Source organism: Nicotiana tabacum, chromosome 11 (genome assembly GCF_000715075.1).
Source record: "Nicotiana tabacum cultivar K326 chromosome 11, ASM71507v2, whole genome shotgun sequence".
In the NCBI taxonomy this organism is placed as follows: domain Eukaryota; kingdom Viridiplantae; phylum Streptophyta; class Magnoliopsida; order Solanales; family Solanaceae; genus Nicotiana; species Nicotiana tabacum.
The window spans coordinates 12,876,201-12,896,676 of NC_134090.1; the positions used below are offsets into that span (position 1 = coordinate 12,876,201).

At 39.8% G+C, this 20,476-nt stretch overlaps 1 protein-coding gene across 2 annotated transcripts in view; it reads left to right on the plus strand.

The window, feature by feature from the left end:
* The window catches only part of LOC107827497 (CMP-sialic acid transporter 5), a 31,317-nt gene extending 16,403 nt beyond the window's left edge, over positions 1 to 14,914 (plus strand). The window contains exons 15-16 of one of the 2 annotated variants that reach the window (XR_012696414.1): positions 4,246 to 4,306; positions 14,655 to 14,914. The gene's annotated coding sequence lies outside the window, so the exon portion shown is untranslated. Of the gene's footprint in view, positions 1 to 4,245; positions 4,467 to 14,654 lie in introns of those variants that run through there. The other variant, XM_075224795.1, reaches the window with a different exon arrangement.
* The last annotated feature ends 5,562 nt before the right edge of the window (positions 14,915 to 20,476 follow it).

Consider the following 20,476-nt stretch of genomic DNA (forward strand, 5'->3'; position numbering starts at 1 on the left):
ACACATTATCTTTGGACATCCAAGGGGGAGTGTTATGATAAATATCACATTATGGTGGATGTCTACTCTTCTTCCATGATCTTCATCTGAAATGCTTAATGACATATTCAATGACATATTTTGTATGTTCAATGACATATTCCATGACATATTTTCTTCACTTTTTATGTCTATATCTCTTAGTTTGTTTTGCTTGTTCTATATTGTTATTTTGGGTTATATTTTATAACAAAAACAAATTAAAATCTCTTAAAATTTCTCCTCCAATTCATCTTTTTAAAGCATTTCTATTGCTTTAACTTTTACTTTGGAAGATGAAATATTTTGGGAAGAAAGTGAAATTAATGTGTGAAAAATTAAAAATCCAATGGGACCCGCATAAAATAAAGTTAAATTTTAAAGAAAAAAGAGGAAACCTTAATTTTGAGGGTTTATCACGCTTAAAATTAAATATAAAGCACACACTTTGCCATGTTAGCGTGAAAGGTTCACGAGGTCGCACTTTAGTGGAGAAGTGTTAAAATGATAAACTGGTCAATTGAGGTGTCTGGCTGACCGTTAAGGACAACTCAAAGGGGTCGTTTATGTATTTTGCCCTCTAAAAATATGCACACAATCTTTTCCATTAAATAAAATTTCTATCTTGCATAAAATACTATAAAATTTGAAGATTTGCACATGATATTTTTTTAATTGGACAAATTCGAAAAAATATTTAGATAGAAAATTTAATTGTTAAGCTCTTAGATTGTCTTCAAGGAAAAACTATTGGATATTTTTTTGCTGAAAATTTGGGCACGAATTTTCGCCAGTTCGCGCGTTATATCGCTAGTAAGAGAATGAAATCTACGAAACAAGTACAATTACAAAGTTCTTCCATCAATCTTGAAAGAATTTATTTTTGTAGGTAGTTTTAAAATGTCTGCCTTAGAGTTTAAATCTTCATATATTTAGTTATGAATTTATAAATAATGTATTAGCTTTCTCCAATATTTAACTAGTGAAATATGCATATATTTTAAGATTTTTTTAAATTTGAATATTTTTCTTATCTTTTATATGTAACATTAAAAAAGAAAAAATAATTAATTTTTGGATAATTTTTATCTATAGCAATCAAAAAAATATTTAAACAGCAAATGTTGTTATAGGTGTATAACAGTCCTTCACTATAAAAGTCAAAAAATATACTCCCTCCGTTTCAATTTATGTGAACCCATTTGACTGGGCACGGAGTTTAAGAAAGAGAGAAGACTTTTGATCTTATGGTGTAAAATGAGGCACATATATTTTGTGTGGCTATAAATCATTCTGTAAAGGTAAATTGTTTCCAAATAAGGAAATAAGTTATTCTTTTTGCTACAGACTAAAAAAAAATAGGTTCACATAAATTGAAACGGAGGGAGTAGGAACATATGAGGCTGTTATAGAGAGAGTTGACTATATAACTCATTTTTCATAGATATGAACATATTTATTTTTAAAAAAAAAATGCCGAATTGACGACTAGGTAGATACGCCCGGCCGCCCCTGCTTTTATGCATATGCACATTCTCTGTAAATTTGTCCCGTGAAGTCAAGATAATAAATAAAGTACTAGTAGCAATAGAGCATAGCTACTGTTCTCTCTCTCTCTCTCACAAAGCACTTTTCAATCAATTTTTATGAGGGATTAACGTCACAGTTTTTCAAAATTCTTGCAAATATTTTCACAAAAGTGACGTATATCTTCAGTGCCTTCCCATGATGTGATGGCGGAATATGTCGAAATGTGAAATCAACTCGTCTTTTGTCAATATATGAATTATGATTTTAAGTTAAAAATTGGCATCCTAACGTTGAGAAATTGGACTATTCTCCAATGATTAGAATTTACAGACTGGCATCCCAAGGTTTAGAAATTGGAGAACTTGTTTTTGAAAGCTTCATTTCTTTGCTATTATTGACTTTCCTTTTGCTTTCTCTTTTAAGCGTAGATAATAAATACCTTTACTTTCCACGAAAGGAGAAGTATGCTTGAACTTCTTTCAATTTAAATAAAGAATTAGCAAGTGCATCGCAAGCTGCTAATTGCCTACTTATTCCTTTAATATAATGGACAAACTTTATTCCTTTATTTGGTACCAATGTTTTGATTATTTCCATTTTAACAATCATATACGTTTACTCGAAAAAATTATCTCCAGAATTAGAAATCGGTTTAGCTTTATACTTGTATCTTCTTTTCCTCTTTTGCTTATTGCTTTTCGTAGGGAATATATTTACTATAACTTTCATTTCATACCAAAGAATACTTAATGCAGACAGGAAAAAGAAAGAGCAAAATAGAGCTGAAGATTAAGTGCAATAAAATCAAGTATATATTACCAATATACCTCAAAATTGAATTGGAGAGAAAACTGCTCACCCCTTGTGATTATGTCAACTCTGAATACACGATATGCATACACATCTTTATTACTCCTTCCGATCCAAAATAAGTGATTTTTTGACTTTTTTCTTGTGGTCCAAAATAAGTGATTTTTTTAGATTTCAAGAATGAATTAATTATTTTTTTTCTACCTTATCCTTGGAGTAATTAATGTTGGAGTATGTGTTATGAGTGTTTATGTGAAGAGATAGTAAAGGTTAATATGGTCAATTTCATTGCTAATTAATGTTAAAAGGTGACTTTCTTAATATGTGTGAAAACAACCAAAAAATCAGTTATTTTGGACCGGAGGGAGTACTAAACTCTCTCTCTCTCTCTCTCTCTCTCTCTCTCTCTCTTTCTCTCTTACGTCTCGGTTTTTTCGTACGTTAAAATTTCGTCTTCAGTTCATTGACGTAGACTCGGGGATGAGATTATCTTGAGATTAACATATTTATGCTATTTATAACAAGCAATAAGTAAGGGCAATGAAGAATAAAGGTTCACGAATAAAAGAAAATAAGTTTTGTTGAAGGTTGTCGATTTGGGATAAAATATGGGCCGAGCGATACTACCCGATATTTATGAACTAGTGCCATACAAGGTACCATATGACCGTGATAATATGATGTATAAAGTATATTAAAAATAAGTAGAATTTTAAGTAATTTGAGATAATTTTTAATTATACGGGTAATTGATTAATTACCGGGTAACGGGACGTTACCTAATTACCTAATAAGTGACAAAGATTAAATAAAAACCCCTCCCCACCCCAAGTGGCAGCAAACCACTAATAATGTAAGTGACTCATCCTCACAAAACATTAGGTGTCATCTTCGTAAATTAGTAGCAAGACACCTCCACCTCAAAACATTTAAGAGCAAACCTTGCAAACTCATTCCAAAAGTTTCAATACCAAACCAAAAACGTGAATCATTCTTGAAACTCTTAGGAATGCATTAACTTAGGAGGAAACGGTGGACACTCTTAAATTTCATTCTCAAAAGACACTCCAAAAATCAGATTTTGATCAGGAAGTAACGTGATTATCTTGTAGCATCGTAAATCTTCAACAGTTCAATGAAGATTTTTTAGAATTTTAGCAACGTAAAATCTTGCGGTTCTAAGGGAGTATGGTGTAACTTTTTCCAACAATATCATGCGGATTTTTCCTACTCCGAGTAGGTTAAGGCTAAGCCCTTATTTCATTTTGCATGATCTCGTCATTACACAAGTTTGATAACGAGGCATAAAGAAAAATTCATATTCCGGAATTTACGTATAGTTTGCTAGTCTCGCAAATTACGTATATTTTTCTAGTTTTGTTAGTTACAATATTCTCCTTATCGGGACTTCATATTCAATTGAGTATTTCCTTCTTCCAGTCAAGAGAGCAGAGAGTTTATATATACAGTATTAAAGTATTTTCATTACCATCGAGCTATAATCGATGGGTAAGCCCCTATTGGGAAACCTCTGATCAGATGGTAAGTTATACACCGAGCCTACTGTGGCTGAGCTCCTATGAGCGAGCCCAGTTGGCCGAGATACAGAGCCTAGTATGACCGAATGCATATGAGTGAGCCTACTACGGCAGAGCAGTTATATATATATATATATATATATATATATATATATATATATATACCGAGCCTTATAAGGCCGAACAATTATTTTACTTATTATATTGAGAGAATTGAGTCAGTATCAGCAGCTAAGCATATGTTCAAGTTATCAGTTCAGTTTCAGCTTTTAATATACTGCCTTATATACTCGGTACATTTTTTCTTACTGACGTCCCTTTCTGGGGGCACTGCATTTCATGCGTGCAGGTTCGGACATACAGACGGGTAGACCTCCTCAATAGGTGTTTGCCCGAGTTCAGCCTTATCGGTAAGCTCCCCGTCTTTCGGAGTTGTCGGGTCTAGCAGTCTGGTATACATCTTGTGCATATATGTAGACGGGTTAAGAGTAGGTCGGGGCCCTGTTCCGATCACCGTACATCTATCAATAGAGGCTTATAGATATATCCTGTCAGTTAGTGCAGTATGTTGGGCTTGTAGGTGTTGTACGTATATTTTGTTGGCTTGTCAGTTGTACTAATTATGACGGCCTTGCCGGCCTAGCTTTATGTTGACTTTTAGTCAGTGTTAGTTTCTATTCAGTTTTATATTTTGCATCGCACATTATCTTGCAATGTGGCCCATGGCCAAAGTATGTCATTATATGTTCAGAGTCTCTTAGTCGCAAGTGGTATGCAAGGATAGATGAGGCACTGGGTGTCGGTCTCGCCCCCAGGCTCGGGGCGTGACAAAAGTGGTATCAGAGTAGTTCTGTCCTAGGGAATCTACAAGTCGTGTCTAGTAGGATTTTGTTTATAGATGTGTGGTGCACCACATTATATAAGCAGGGGACTATAGGGCATTTAGGAGTTGGTTACCCTTCTTTCAAATCTAAATCGTGCTGTAGCACTGAGTTATAGGAAATTTGAGTAAAACTTATATGTTGACGTGTGCATGCACATATGATGGTAACTAGGAAGACTACGACTAGCCAGAGGAGAGAAACAACAGTAGGTGAGGGGACTAGCAGGGTTCCCGCAGCAGATGGGGCCCAATCGGAGTCCGAGGGAGAGACCCCTACCCAGCAATTACCGGCTCCTCCGCCACATGAGGAGATTCCTAGGGAGATCGCACATCTAGTTCCCCCTCCGCTTCCATTAGATCAGGACTTGCGAAGTGCGATGCATTTGTTGGCACAATTGGTAGCTACCCAATAACAGGCTAGGGCATCCGCTAGTGCAGGACCTTCTGAGGGATCTGGGATTTCAAATGTTCGAAAGTTTATTGCTTTGAATCCCCCAGAGTTCACGGGGACAGATTAGAGGGAGGACCCGCAGGATTTCATAGATCAACTTTATAGGATCTTTTGGGTTATGCATGCTACGGAGAAAGAGGCAGTTGAGCTAGCAGCTTTTCGACTTCGAGATATAGCCATCCTTTGGTACGAGGGATGGGAAAGATCCAGGGGACGTGATGCACCTCCTGCTATTTGGGAGAATTTTTCAGATGCCATCCTTGACCAGTACTTACCGCGAGAGATCCGATAGGCCCGACTCGATCAGTTTCTAGCCCTCAATCAGGGCAATATGAGTGTTCGAGAGTATAGTCTCCATTTTGACTAATTGGCCAGATATGCACCATCCATAGTTGCTACTATACAAGACAAGATCCATTGGTTTATAACAGGGTTGGCCCCAGAGTTGACCGAGGCATGTGCCACCGCTGCGTTACAGGATAGTATGGATATCTCCCGGATTCAAGCATTTGCCCAGAATATAGAAAGGGGTAGGCGTCGGTAGCAGGGTACGGAGAGGACTGAGTTAGGGCAGCGAAAGAGGATGAGATTTACCAGATCTCAAGAGCAGTCTCAGGGTAGTTACAGGCCCCAGTACTTCGAACGGCCACCTAGACCTCCGCCACCTCAGCTACAGGGTTACAGGTATGACCGCTATACTCAGCCAGGACCAGGTGAAAGCTCTCAGGCATCAGGTTTGCAGCGACAGCGATGTTCGGGGCAAACATGGCCATTCCCGCCGTGGTGTGCCATCTGCGGTAGAGGACACTTGGGCTAATGTCGAGCCGGTTCCGATGCTTGTTATACATGTGGACGTCCAGGGCATATGATGCGAGATTTCCCAAATAGAGATTCTGGGGGTATGGCGCAACCAGCGAATTCAGTAACAAGATCAGCTATGTCCGTGCATCCTTCAGGGCGCGAGTCTCAATCTTCGGCTGGTAGAGGTCGAGGCAAAGGTAGAGGGTCCAGCTCAGGTGGTAACCAGAATCGTATCTATGCGCTAGCAGGTCGAACGGACCAAGAGTCCTCACCAGACATTGTGACAGGTATGTTGACCATTTGTTCTCACGATGTTTATGCCTTGATAGACCCGTGATCTACTTTATCATGTATTACCCCATTTGTCGTGAGGAAATTTGGTATAGTGCCTGAAATACAAGTGATCCTTTTGCGGTATCTACACCGGTCGGTGGATCGATTATCGCTAGACGCGTTTACCGAGATTGTACGATATCAGTTTGTGGTCGTTAGACCTCAGCCGATCTAGTTGAGCTAGAGATGTTGAATTTTGATGCTATCATGGACATGGACTGGTTGGCAGCTTGTTATACCACAGTTGATTGTCGAGCAAAGACATCCAGATTTCATTTTTCGAGTGAGCTAGTTCTTGAATGGGTAGGTAATACAGCGACACCCAGAGGTAGGTTTATTTCCTATATGAAGGCGAGGAAAATGATCGCAAAAGGGTGCATTTATCATATTGTGCGAGTTAAAGATGCAAATGCTGAGATACCTACACTTCAGTCTATTCCAGTAGTCAAAGAGTACGCAGATGTATTTCCAGATGAACTTTCAGGTATTCCTCTAGAGCGAGAGATTGGTTTTGGCATTGATTTGCTTCCAGGAACGCAACCAATATCCATCCCTCCGTATAGAATGGCACCTGCCGAATTAAAGGAGTTGAAGGAGCAGTCAAAAGATTTACTGAAGAAAGGTTTCATCAGACCCAGTACCTCACTTTGGGGTGCAACGGTATTGTTTGTACGCAAGAAAGACGACTCGCTAAGGATGCGTATCGATTATAGGCAACTGAACAAGGTAACTATTAAGAATAAGTATCCCCTTCCAAGGATAGACGACTTGTTTGATCAGTTGCAGGGAGCTAGATGATTTTCAAAGATAGATTTGAGGTCGGGGTACCACTAGGTTAGAGTTCGGGAGAAAGATATTCCCAAGACAGCCTTTAGGACCCGATATGGCCACTTTGAATTCCTTGTTATGTCCTTCGGGTTGACGAATGCACCTGCCATATTTATGGACTTGATGAATAGCCTATTCCGGCCATATTTGGATCTGTTCGTGATAGTCTTTATTGATGATATTCTGGTTTATTCACGTTCAGAGGATGAGCATGTGGATCCCCTGCGAGCGGTACTCCAAACCCTTTGTGATAATAAATTGTATGTTAAGTTTTCTAAGTGTGAGTTCTGGTTGAAGTCCATAGAATTCTTGTGGCATATTGTATCTGACGGAGGTATAAAGGTAGACACTCAGAAGATTGAGGCTGTGAAATCCTGTCCTAGACCTACCACTCCGATAGAGATTCATAGCTTTCTAGGCTTAGCAAGATACTACCGGAGGTTCGTTGAGGGTTTTTCTTCTCTTTCAGCACCATTAACAAAGCTGACTTAGAAAACGCCTAAGTTTCAGTGGACAGAGGCCTGTGAGCAGAGTTTCCAAGAGCTTAAGAACAGGTTGACCTCTGCGCCAGTTTTAGCACTTCCAGAGGGTCCAAATGGCTATGCCATGTATTGTGATGCCTCAGGCGTCGGGTTAGGATGTGTCCTAATGCAACATGGGAAAGTAATTGCGTATGCTTCAAGGCAGTTAAGGAAGCATGAGCGGAATTATCCGACACATGACCTCGAATTAGCTGCGGTTGTCCATGCACTTAAGATATGGTGGCATTATTTATATGGTATTCATGTGGATATATTCACATACCATAAAAGCTTGCAATATATCTTCAAGCAAAAAGAGTTGAATTTGCGACAGAGGCGATGTCTTGAGTTATTGAAAGATTATGATGTTAACATTCTCTACCATCGAAGGAAAGCTAATGTTGTAGCAGATGCCTTAAGTCGTCGATCTATGGGTAGCTTAGCACATGTAGAGGCCGAGGAAAGACAATTAACCAGAGAGATTCATCAATTAGCTTGTTTGGGGATTCGGTTAGTAGACTCTGGCAATGGAGGAGTTGTACTCCAAAATACTGCAAAATCATCTCTCATAGCTGAAGTAAAGGAGAGGCAGTATGAGGACCCACAGTTGGTCGAGTTGAGAGAGCGGGTTCCACAACAAAAGAATCCGTTGTTAGAACTCAAAGGAGATGGAGTTCTCAGATACAGAGGTCGTTTGTGTGTTCCAGATGTAGCAGGGCTACGAGACAGAATTATGTCAGAGGCACATTATTCGTGGTACTCCATTCACCCTGGGTCGATGAAGATGTATCATGACATTAAGGATGGGTATTGGTGGAAAGATATGAAGAAGAACATTGCTGAGTATGTCGCTCAATGCCCTACGTCCACCAGAGAACAGTTGCCTTTTTATTATTAACAAAGGAAGTGGAGAGTTCCTAATTACACTTAAGAGAATTTCTCTCTTAACTCTCTACTCACTACAATGTATTGTATTATTTTTGGGATGGTTTCTACAAATGAAGGAGTGCATCTATTTATAGAGGTAAAGACCTCCTCTTGATGTCATTGGTGACATCAAACTACCTCCTCTTGATGTCATGGGTGACATCAAAGGAGGAAGCTTCCTCCTAGCATCCACACCAACTCTTTCCACCAACTCTTCCAATTGGCATGCCATTGTTAACTAAACATAAACCAACACTTTCAATCTCCACCTTGGTTTACATTTCGAGCGTGCATGTGAACAACTCTAGCCAAAACTTCTAAGCTTACTAGGCAACCCCGTTGTAAGAAACAAGAAGAATCAAACTATAGTTGAACATACCACCTCCACCTAACAGTTGTTCTCTTCGGAGTTGCATCAGTTGATGCACACCCCCGCCAAGTCCTTGCAGTGTGAAAACTTAGCGAGCGGGACTATCTTGGTCAACATGTCTGCAACATTATCGTCTGTGATAACCTTCATGACCTTGATAGTTCACTCTTCAACAACATCTCGAATAAAATGAAATCTGACATCAATGTGTTTAGTACGCTCATGAAAGCTCTGATTTTTCATTAGATGCATAGAACTCTGACTATCACATCTAAGAGTTGATTCCAGCTGAACCAAATTCAATTCCGCTACTAAACCTTTCAACCAGATAGCTTCCTTCACCACCTCCGCTGCTGTCATGTATTCTGCTTCTGTCGTAGACAAAGCGACAATCGATTGTAGAGTCGACTTCCAACTAACTACACTGTCAACGAGGGTAAATATGTATCCAGTTGTGGAGCTTCTTCTGTCAAGATCTCCTGTATAGTCAGAATCTACATAACCGAGAATTGAAATACCTCCACCACTTTTTTGAAAGGTCAGACCAACACCAGAAGCTCCTTTGAGATATCTCAAAACCCACTTGAAAGCTTCCCAATGCCTCTTTCCTGGGTTGGATATGTATCTACTTACAACACTTACAGATTAAGCAATATCTGGACGTGTGCATACCATAGCATACATAATGCTACCGGCTGCACTGGCATAAGGAATCTTTGACATATGCTCCACCTCATCCTCGGACTGAGGCATTTGTAACTTTGAAAGTTTAAAATGAGGAGCTAATGGTGTACTTACAGGCTTGCACGTATGCATATTGAATCTCTCGAGAACCCTTTCAATATACCTCTTCTGAGAAAGATGTACAACACCGTCTTCTCTTGAAATCTCCATACCAAGGATTTTCTTTGTAGCTCTTAAATCCTTCATGTTAAATTCCTTACTCAACAGTTTCTTCAAAGCATTTATCTCTGTAATGTTGTTGGCAGCAATAAGCATATCATCAACATACAACAACAAATAAATCATTGAGTTACCAGACATCTTCTTGTGATACACACAGCTATCAAATGCACTCCTTAAGAATTCATGTGTAGTCATGAATGCATCAAACCTCTTGTACCACTGTCTAGGAGATTGCTTCAAACCATACAAAGACTTCTTTAGTTGTCATACGCGATCTTCTTTTCCCTCAGCTAGGAAACCTTCATGCTGATCCATATAGATTGTCTCTTCTAGATCACCGTGTAAGAAAGTAGTTTTGACATCAAGCTGTTGAAGCTCCAAGTCAAATTGTGCAACCAATGCTAGTAGCACGCGAATTGAGCTATGCTTCACGACTGGAGAGAAAATCTCATTATAGTTAATTCCCTCCTTCTGACTGAAACCTTTTGCAATCAATCTCGCCTTGAACCTAACATCTTCTACTTCAGGAATTTCCTCTTTCTTTCGGTAGACCACTTGCATCCAACTATCCTCTTCCCCTTTTGTCTTTTCACTAATACCTATGTCTGATTCTTGTGAAGAGACTCCATCTCTTCAGTCATGGCTAATCGCCATTATACAACATCCTTGCAAGAAGTTGCTTCAATATACGAGGAGGGCTCCAGATCCTTAATTTTTTCTTGTGCAGCTACAAACGCATATGCAATCAAGTTTGCTTGATCTATAAGGCGTTTCAGTTCTCGTGTCTGCCTCTTCTCCCTCCCCTTCGCAATTGTGTATGGTTCATTGACAACAAGTTCTTCAAGGTCTACATCTTCTGACTCATATGTAACCTGAGTCTCTTGATCCTTTTCCTTGGAAGCTCCACCTGCTCATCGTTCTTGTTTCTTGAAAACTCCACGGAAACTTTGCGGGGATCAAGTATAGAGGATTCATCAAAGGTGACATCTCTACTAACTATAAATTTGAGTAAAGACAAACACCAAAGTTTGTACCCTTTTACTCCATCCACATACCCTATGAATATGACCTTCTTAGCCTTTGGTTCAAGCTTTCCTTCATTAACGTGATAATAAGCTGGACACCCAAATACTCGTAAGTATGAATAGTTAGAGGGTTCACCAGACCATACCTCATTCAGAGTCTTAAAGTCAATTGCCGATGTTGGAGATCGATTGACAATATGAGCAGCAGTGTAAACTGCTTCAGCCCAAAATACTTTGGACATTTTGGCTTGTAGGAGCATACACCAAGCCTTTTCAAGAAGAGTTCTGTTCATTCTCTCGGCAACTCCATTCTGCTGTGGGGTATGCCTGACAGTCCTATGTCTTGAGATCCCATGAACCTTGCAGAATTCATTAAACTCTTCATTGCAAAACTCCAAGCCATTGTCTGTGTGAAGATACTTGATTTTCCGCTCCATTTGATTTTCAACCAAAATCTTCCACTCTTTAAATGCTTCAAAAGCATCACTTTTTGCCTTCAAAAAATGCACCCAAACCTTTCGTAAGAAATCATCAATAAAAGTGAGAAGATACCTCTTTCTGCCCTTCGATGGAAGTTTAGAGGGACCCCAATGGATGTAGTCTAGCACTCCTCTTGTCTTGTGTTTGCCAGTGCTGAAGCTAACCTTCTTCTGCTTCCCTAGAACGCAGTGCTCACAGAAGTCAAGTGTGCTGATCTTCTCACCTTCCAAAAGGTTACGATTGCTCAACATCTCCAGTCCACGTGCGCTCATATGACCCAGTCTCATGCGCCATAGTCCTGCCTTGTCATCATTAGATAACTGCACTGTAAATGAATTTGCAGATCTAACAATGGTGCTTCCGACCAATATGTAAAGGCCGTTCTCCAACTTACCTTTCAGCATGACTAAAGAACCTTTAGTCACCTTTATAATTCCTACTTCGCTCATGTACCTATAGCCTTGTTCATCCAGAGTACTCTGGGAGATCAAATTCTTCTTCAGATCAAGAACATGACGGACTTGTGTAATAGTCCTCACGACTCCATCATGGCAGCGAACCCGAACTGAACCAATGCCAACTATAGTTGCATTATTGCCCGTTACTACGGTTCCTCCACTTTTCTCATAGCTGCTAAACCAGTCTTTTCAGAACGTCATATGCAGAGTACAAACAGAGTCTAACACCCATTTGTTTCCATAACTACTATTATTATTACACGATGTTGTTAGTACATAATCATTATCAAAATCATGTACATGTTCAACTGTAGATGCACTCGCCTTTTCCTTGGACTTTGACATTGGGCAATCTCGTTCAAAGTGCCCCTTGTTGCCACAACCCCAACACTCTGTATTCTTCTTGTTCACACGAGACTTTGATCTGTGCTTTGATTTGCTCTTTCCCTGTTGGCTAGTCCAGCCTCTCACAAAGAGACCACTTGCCTGGTCATCTCTATCTCCTTCAATGTGCCTCTGCACATCACTAGAGTTAAGTGCCTACCGCACTTGCTCAAGCTTGATAGTCTCCTTGCTATGCATCATTGAATTCTCAATATCACGACTGAAGTCAATGAAAATAGCAAAGCACATGCAATCGTCTCCTCCTCCTTTTTAATTCCACCAATCTGTAAGTCCATGACAAGTTTATTGAACGCATCTAAATGATCTTGTAACGAAGTACCTGACCCCATTTAAATGTGTAAAGACACCATTGTAACAACATCCTTATTGTTACTGATCGGTCTTGATATAGCCCTTCTAGCTTTTCCTATAACTGTTTGGCCGTCTCTTCAGTACCCGTACTCACTTTACAAAGCACGTTAGGTGCAAGGGATAGTTGGATTGCACTTAATGCATCCCCTTCAATCTTCTCCTTGTTGGGAGCTGATATATCCTTAGGATACTTTCCGTTAATAGCATAGATTGAACCTTCCCTCCGCATAACACCGTCATCTGGATCTTCCAGATATTGAAGTTGTTGCGTCCACTGAATCTATCAATTTCAAACTTCATGGAACTCATCTTTGCTTGTTCTTCCTCCTTGGATCGCTAAAGAATCCTGTCGCTCTGATACCAATTGTTAGCGGAAACGTAAAAGAAAGAACACAGGATTTAACGTGGTTCGGATCAAAATAATCCTATGTCCACCAGAGAACAGTTGCCTTTTTATTATTAACAAAGGAAGGGGATTGTTCCCAATTACACTTAAGAGAATTTCTCTCTTAACTCTCTACTCAATACAATGTATTGTATTATTTTTTAGGATGGTTTCTACAAATGAAAGAGTGAATCAATTTATAGAGGTAAAGACCTCCTCTTGATCTCATTGGTGACATCAAACTACCTCCTCTTGATGTCATGGGTGACATCTGTCACACCTCCTTTTTGCGCGCCCGCCCCCGAAGGGTTAAATGCGCGGGTGAAGTTTTTCCAATTTAAGTGACAATATTCGAAATGGGATTATTTATTTAATTCAGAGTCGCCACTTGGGAAAGGTTTGACTTTTGGTGTCCCAAGTCACCGGTTTATCTTGAATCCCAAATCGAGGAAATTTTCGACTTTTCCAAATGAAGTCTGCGAACTAGAAATTCTAAGTAAGGAATTCTGTTGACCCGAGGGAAGGTGTTAGGCACCCTCGAATCCCGTGGTTCTAGCACGGTCGCTTAAATTGTTATAATGGCTAAATATCTGATTTAAATACATGTTATGACTTACGTGCTTTCATTAAGTTTAAACCGCTTTCATTATTATCATTTATTTTTATAGAATTACAACGTCGTGAAAATGTATCTTGAACTACGTCGCCATCAATGCACCCGTAATTGTTAAACACATTTCGACTCCGTTGAGATTTGGATTCGGGTCACATCAATGCGCACCCAAGTTTAAGAATGTAATTTATTAAAGGCGCGCCTAAAGCAACTAGCGTATTGTTATTTTGGGAAGGCCGTAAAATTCGCTAAAACGGCCTATCCTGAATTCGAAATATTATGATTATTTATTGAGGGCCCCGCAATTTGTATTTTTATTTGGCGAGGCTCGTCTCTATTTTAGAAAGGATATCCTAAAGTGGCTACATTTCTAATGCATTTGTCCCTAAAACTAAAAGAAAAGGGACGTGCTAATATAAACTATATATGCTTTTGCCTAATCCGGATTCTTATCAATTACTGATTAATTATTTACAAAGTGGAGGGATGTCATAACTTGTGAAACATACTTTAATTGGACAAAGAAATTACGTTCGAGATTGACCCAATGTTATACTTGCGTCCTAACGTTTCTTGAATTGAATTTAACTAGACTTATTGAAGCTGAATTTAAGGGAATTAACCACTATGTCTCATTACTTGCGGGGGTTCGAACGCGCTTCTATATGCTGCCTAGCGGGTTATGATAAAGGAAAACTAAAAATAAACAAGGAACATTTGTGTAAGGTGGAACTATTCTATTCTATGCATGTCATTCAGTTAAACGGGAATCCAGTCAAAAAATCTATACCAATTCTCCATGCCTTCTATGTATTGTATCATTACATCTTGTACTAGCAAACAACTATAAACTAAGATGCAAGAGGCTAAACTTGATTAAGTATTATCTAACTAATCTTTCATTACTGAATCACACTAATCAATTTATACAACTGAAGTCAGTATATCACAAGCATTACAAAACAGACATCTAAATCTTCTTCAAGAACTCCTTTCATTTCATGCTTTTGAACTATTACAGTTAACACCAAAGTTGGATTTGAAATGTGTACCTGGAAATACTGAAAATGCAAAGGAGAAGAGGAAGAAGATGGGGAAATCAGCAGCAGCAAGAAACAGGACTAGCAATAGCAGCAGGACAGAATAGCAGCAAACAAAACAACCCAGCAGAACAGGCTCGAGTGCAGGAATGCAACTATAGCCGATATAAGAAGTAGCCAAATGACAGCAACACACAGTGGAGTAGAATCAGAACTCCAGGCAGACCAAAACCAGTAGTAAACCAATGAAAACACTCGACTAGTAGACACAATTGGAACTTCAAAGAATCAGAATTGATTTGAACAAGTTGAACAAATGAAACCCAAACAACAATAGGAAGAAACAGTTTCTGATTGTTGACTGTATACTTTCTATCTCTTAACCTCTCTCTATTTGTGTTTTCCTAAAATCAGTTCTATCTTTTTTCAATCCTCTCTGTCTGTGTATATCTCTGTGCCCTCTTTTCTCTAATCTCTGTCTGTGTATCTCTATCAGCTCCCTCTTTTTCTCTTATATCCTCACAATGTGTGTGTCCCTCTGTCTGTATCTGTGTTTTTTCTCTTCTCTTCCATATCCTTCCCCCAGTGTGTCCTCTATGTCTGTATGTATATATTTGTATGTGTTTTTTAACCTCTAATCCTCCAGGCTTCTATCAGATGTCTTCCCCCTTTTATAAGCATTAATCTTACCCCTTTCAACAGCCTGTTTAGAATATATCAACATACCCCTCCCATGTGCCTTCCATTTCCAGTTCCACTTTAGCTAATTAAGTATTAAATCCCATCAACATTCCCTGGCAGACTTATCTTTCCCATTTTATTAACTAAAAGCAAGCATGGGCAGCAGGATGTAGTCTGACAGTACATGTTGTCAAACTATTTAATTCAAAAGGGCCTTTATGCCCATGTTGTGCACATGCCCTCCAGTTCGGATTACCATTACAGACTAAACATTAGGTTTCTGAAATCACATTAACAACTATAAGTAAATGAACTTAGTTCTTAATTGATTCAGGCAATGTTCAACAGAAGCAAATCGATTTATTTTGTTCAGACAGTTGAAACTAATTGACGACATATGTCGACTCGACTATATTAGCATTAACACATACAATCGTAGCTAAAAATCCAGACATTCAAAAGTATAGGACACATGACTCGACTTATACTGATTAAACAGAATTGTACTTTGAGGAATCAGTTAATCAGTACAAATTTGGAATTCAAACTAATTGCACAACAAATACATATGCCTTATCAGAATAGGAGGGGGATTCAGACAAACACAGAGGTTCAGGTAAAGTGGACAAACAAAAGTTGATAAAATAAAAACAAACATGAACAGACTTTTAAAACAAATCACATGGACTAAAACAAGTAAAGGAAAGAAAGCAAACTCACCTTAAAACTCGAAAAATCAAAAGTTTGAACTCGGATTTGGACAGACCTTTCTTAAGGCTGAACGGACTTTAATCGAAGTGTTTCTCAGATGAGAAACACCTCGATTAAGGTCCATTAGGCCTTAATTTCTTTGGCTCGAACAAGACACGGACCAGTGACGAGGAACCCTAAGGTTCGAAAACTAGATCCGGGATTCATGCTTCCCTGGTCAGATTCGGACCAAACCAAGTATGGTTTGGTCACGAGGGGGGTCTAGGGAGTGTCTGGTGTGAAACTGGGGTTAAACTGTGTAGATCGAGTTTTGACTCGAATCTTCAAATGAAGATTCGAGAAGGTGGGAAGGGATTCGAACTACATGGTTAACAGATCCATGTTCAGGATGGCAAGGGGATTCTAGGGTATTAAGGGGAAGGTCACCGGCGTCCATGCCGCCGGCTTTCATGGCGAAAGTATACAGGGGTGGCTAGGGTTTGGAGGACTAAGGTCTGTGGAGGGGACGACTAAGGCCTGGGGGTTAGGATAGGGGGGCAGGGTAAAGGACTAGGCTTATATAGTTAGTGAGGGGTCGATTCTTGGCCGTTGGATAAGATGCGATGAAGGGCCAGGATTTTATGCTGATGGGGAACAGTGTCGTTTCAACCTGAAGGGGTTTGGGTCGGTCCGGGTAGAAACGGGTCGGGGCATTAGTGGGTTATGGGGGAGGTGATCTTGGCCGTTGATCAATCTGAGATCAACGGCCCAGATCAGGCTGGATTAAAACGGCGTCGTTTGGACACCCTGGGTATCTGGTTGGACTGGACCGGGCAGGCCTGGTCTGGGCATTGCTTGTTTGGGCCAATTTTAATAAATTGGCCCAATCCGGAAGAAGAAAAGATTTTTTCTCTTTTTTTTTTATTTTTATTTTTAAAAACAAAACTAAACAAAAAATCAAATTAAAATTAAACACACACTCAATACAATTATTTGCACACACACTAAAATATTTCAAAACAGGTAAAATCAAACAAATCAAAATCACGGACGAAGATGCCTATTTATGATTTTCTATTTAACGACCGGATTACGGTTCGAATTATGCATGACCCACACATTTTTTGTATTTTGTTTTAAATAAAAATAAATAAAAATGGGCAAAAGTCACAAATAAATCGACAAAGTGCCGCACAGAAATCCAAAATTGTACAGCAGGACCAATTTTTATTCTTTTGGAGCGACTGTCGCGCAAAACAAAAATCACGTGCTCACAGCTGCCCCTCTTTGTTCGGAAACACGAAGTGTTTTCGTGCAAAGATAAAGTGAGCGGATATGAACGATATTTGCTTATGGACTACTCCGTGTGAAACATGTTTTGAAAGACCTGACCGAATCTTGCTTCAAAGATTTCCTACATATCCTGGGCTAAACAGGAATCAGGTCAATGTAGTTCGGGAAAATTTTGGCAGCTGGGACTACCATGGGATTGCAATGCTTGTTGCTACTGCCGTTGCTGTTGTCGCTGTTGCGTCACTGACCGCCTTATTACAACCAAACGAAAATTGGAAACTGAACTAACTACTTATATGCATGTCAACTGCTAGTTACAAGATTCCTATCTATGATTCTTTTACGACTTGATCTTGGGTCTTAGCTGATTCTGCTTGTAGACTCCGATCTGAATCTTGATGCTTGCGAGTTGCGGCGACTTGTTTAATCTCTGGGATACTGAGTGAGACGCGATTGGCAGGGTTCAGGACCTTAAACAAACGTTGGAGTCAATCTGCCTTCCGTTTACTCTGATATCTCGAGACATCTTTTTTTTTTCTTTTTCTTCTTTGATTCCGAATTGGGACTCATCTCGTGGGTCATTTCGATCCATGTGGCTCGAGGTCAGACCTGCGGGAGAAAACAAACGAACGAAATTTTCTGGCCCAGCTTCACTAGGAAAATTTCGTTAATTATTCGCCGGGAAGTTCATAAAATTGATGAAAGAGGATATGCATGCTCAGTTCAGGTTTTGAGCCCTAATACCGACTAGCTGGGGAAGGGTTCAGTTCAGGGTTTAAAACCCTAACGCCGAACAAAGGAAGAATTCAGTTTAGGGTTCAAAACCCTAATGCTGACTAAAGGAAAAAGTTCAGTTTAGGGTTTAAAACCCTAATGCTGATTTATGGAAAAGCTCAGTTTAGGGTTTAAAACCCTAATGCTGATTTATGGAAAAACTCAGTTTAGGGTTTAAAACCTTAATGCTGGCTGAAAGGAAAAAGTTCAGTTTAGGGTTTAAAACCCTAATGCTGACTAAAAGGAAAAGCTCAGTTTAGGGTTTAAAACCCTAATGCTGGCTGAAAGGAAAAAGTTCAGTTTAGGGTTTAAAAACCCTAATGCTGACTAAAAGGAAAATTCAGTTTAGGGTTTAAAACCCTAATGCTGATTGCATGAAAAAAACTCAGTTTAGGGTTTAAAACCCTAATGCTGGCTGAAAGGAAAAAGTTCAGTTTAGGGTTTAAAACCCTAATGCTGACTAAAAGGAAAATTCAGTTTAGGGTTTAAAACCCTAATGCTGATTGCATGGAAAAAACTCAGTTTAGGGTTTAAAACCCTAATGCTGGCTGAAAAGGAAAAAGTTCAGTTTAGGGTTTAAAACCCTAATGCTGACTGGCTGGGGATAAAGCTCGAGAATACTACACGATCTATTTTTTTTGAGTTTTCTTGTTTTAATAGAAGATAAAAGGGAGTTTCGTGGAAGCTTACCTTTCGAGTGAATTCATCATTGCCGAAGTACTTCCTGTAACCGTGTACCTTCTTCTTTGGGCGACATCTGCTTCTTGCACGGTTGTCTTAGATTAGACCTGTTTCAACCTTTCAGACAAAGAATCATTTGTTAGTTCGGAAATGACGGTCGTTTTGGTGACCTTGATCGTTCCCAATTGCTTTCTTGCGTCTTTATTTCTGTTTGTGAAGTTCCGCCATTGATTTGATTCGAATGGCGAAACCCTTCTAGACTGTTCAGGCTTGTATCTCCAGATTCTGCGATGATTTGCCTCGTAAGGCCTCCTTTTTTTTCCTTTTTTTGTCCCGTTTTGATTGGAGGTTCTCAACGGGGATTTTATTGGAGGTATTCTTGTGGGAATTTGTACAAAAGGAAGCACTGTGGGGGGAATATTTACAAAATGGATTCTTTGTGCGGATTCTGTACAATGGGGTATGCTGGGTATTTTGTTTCAAAACGAGTTTCCCAGGGTTTGTTGGGGTAAGCTTGTTGGGGAATATTTACAAAGGGACTCGCTGGGGATGTGCTGAGGAAATTCCAACGGAGATTTTTTTTTTTCATATTGGGGAGACTCTGTGGGGGATCGTACAAAAGGAGAGACTCTGTGGGGATTTGTCCGAAGGCGGACTTGCTGGGGAAGATTTCAAGATTTCTCTCTTTCTTCTTCACTCTAAAACACCATCAAACATCATGATTCATCAGGCTTGGGCAATCGTACCAACGAGATGAGGCGCTTTCCTTCATGAGACGGGATTCCGTGCAAGAAAACCTACCACTTGCCCTTTCCGGTGTGTCCTGAACTTGGGGTTAAAACACAAAAGGGATTCGAAGAGAAGCAAAGAAAGGAGAACACAAATTCAGGAAGGGAGTGTCCCTTTTGGGACGAGAAAGACTTATCTGAGGAAGATAATGCTGGCTTTAAACGACATGACATGCTCTTTGGACTGGACATCTGACCTTCCAAGAACTTGCGTTTTCCTGAACCAGAACGGATCTGTGATTCCAAACCGGTGGCACTTTGCCGAGACCTCCTTGGGGTGGAGTCATTCTTTTTCGGCCAACCGCGCTCTTTGCGGGTTTTCGCTTGCTGACCTCTCTCATTTCTCTTCCTGCCATCGCTTGATAGCACTCTTTGTGAGTTTTTACTAAACAAGCTCTCTCATTTTGGTTTCTCTACTCCCGTCGCCTCGTGGTGCCCGAAGGTTTTCACCGCCGAGACTCTCTCATTTTATCTCTCTCAATTCAGAGTGTGCTGGCCTCCATTCGTGACGCTTATTGGTTCCCCACCATATTTGGTAATTGATCTGAAAGCTTGTGCTTGGTAAAGAGAGGTAGATGATACTAACTTCTCAACTGCTCGACGTGCCCCGGTTTTCAATTTCAGGGTGAATGAGATTTTATTGTTGGTGTGACTGAACCTCAGGGAGAGGCTGCCTACGTATCCTTTCGGAATCAAGTCAAACGTAGTTCAGGCCTCAATCAATGTTTTGTTTTGTTTTCTTTTGTTTGTAGAGAGGATTGGGTAGTGTTTGGGAGTAGTGGGGGATAAAACCTTCGCCATTTTCAAATGTGTCAGGACTACTTGGAGTATGATCTAGACGTAGTATCTCTTGACTGCATCTGCATTTACTGCTGTGTCGGGGTCATTTCCTTCGA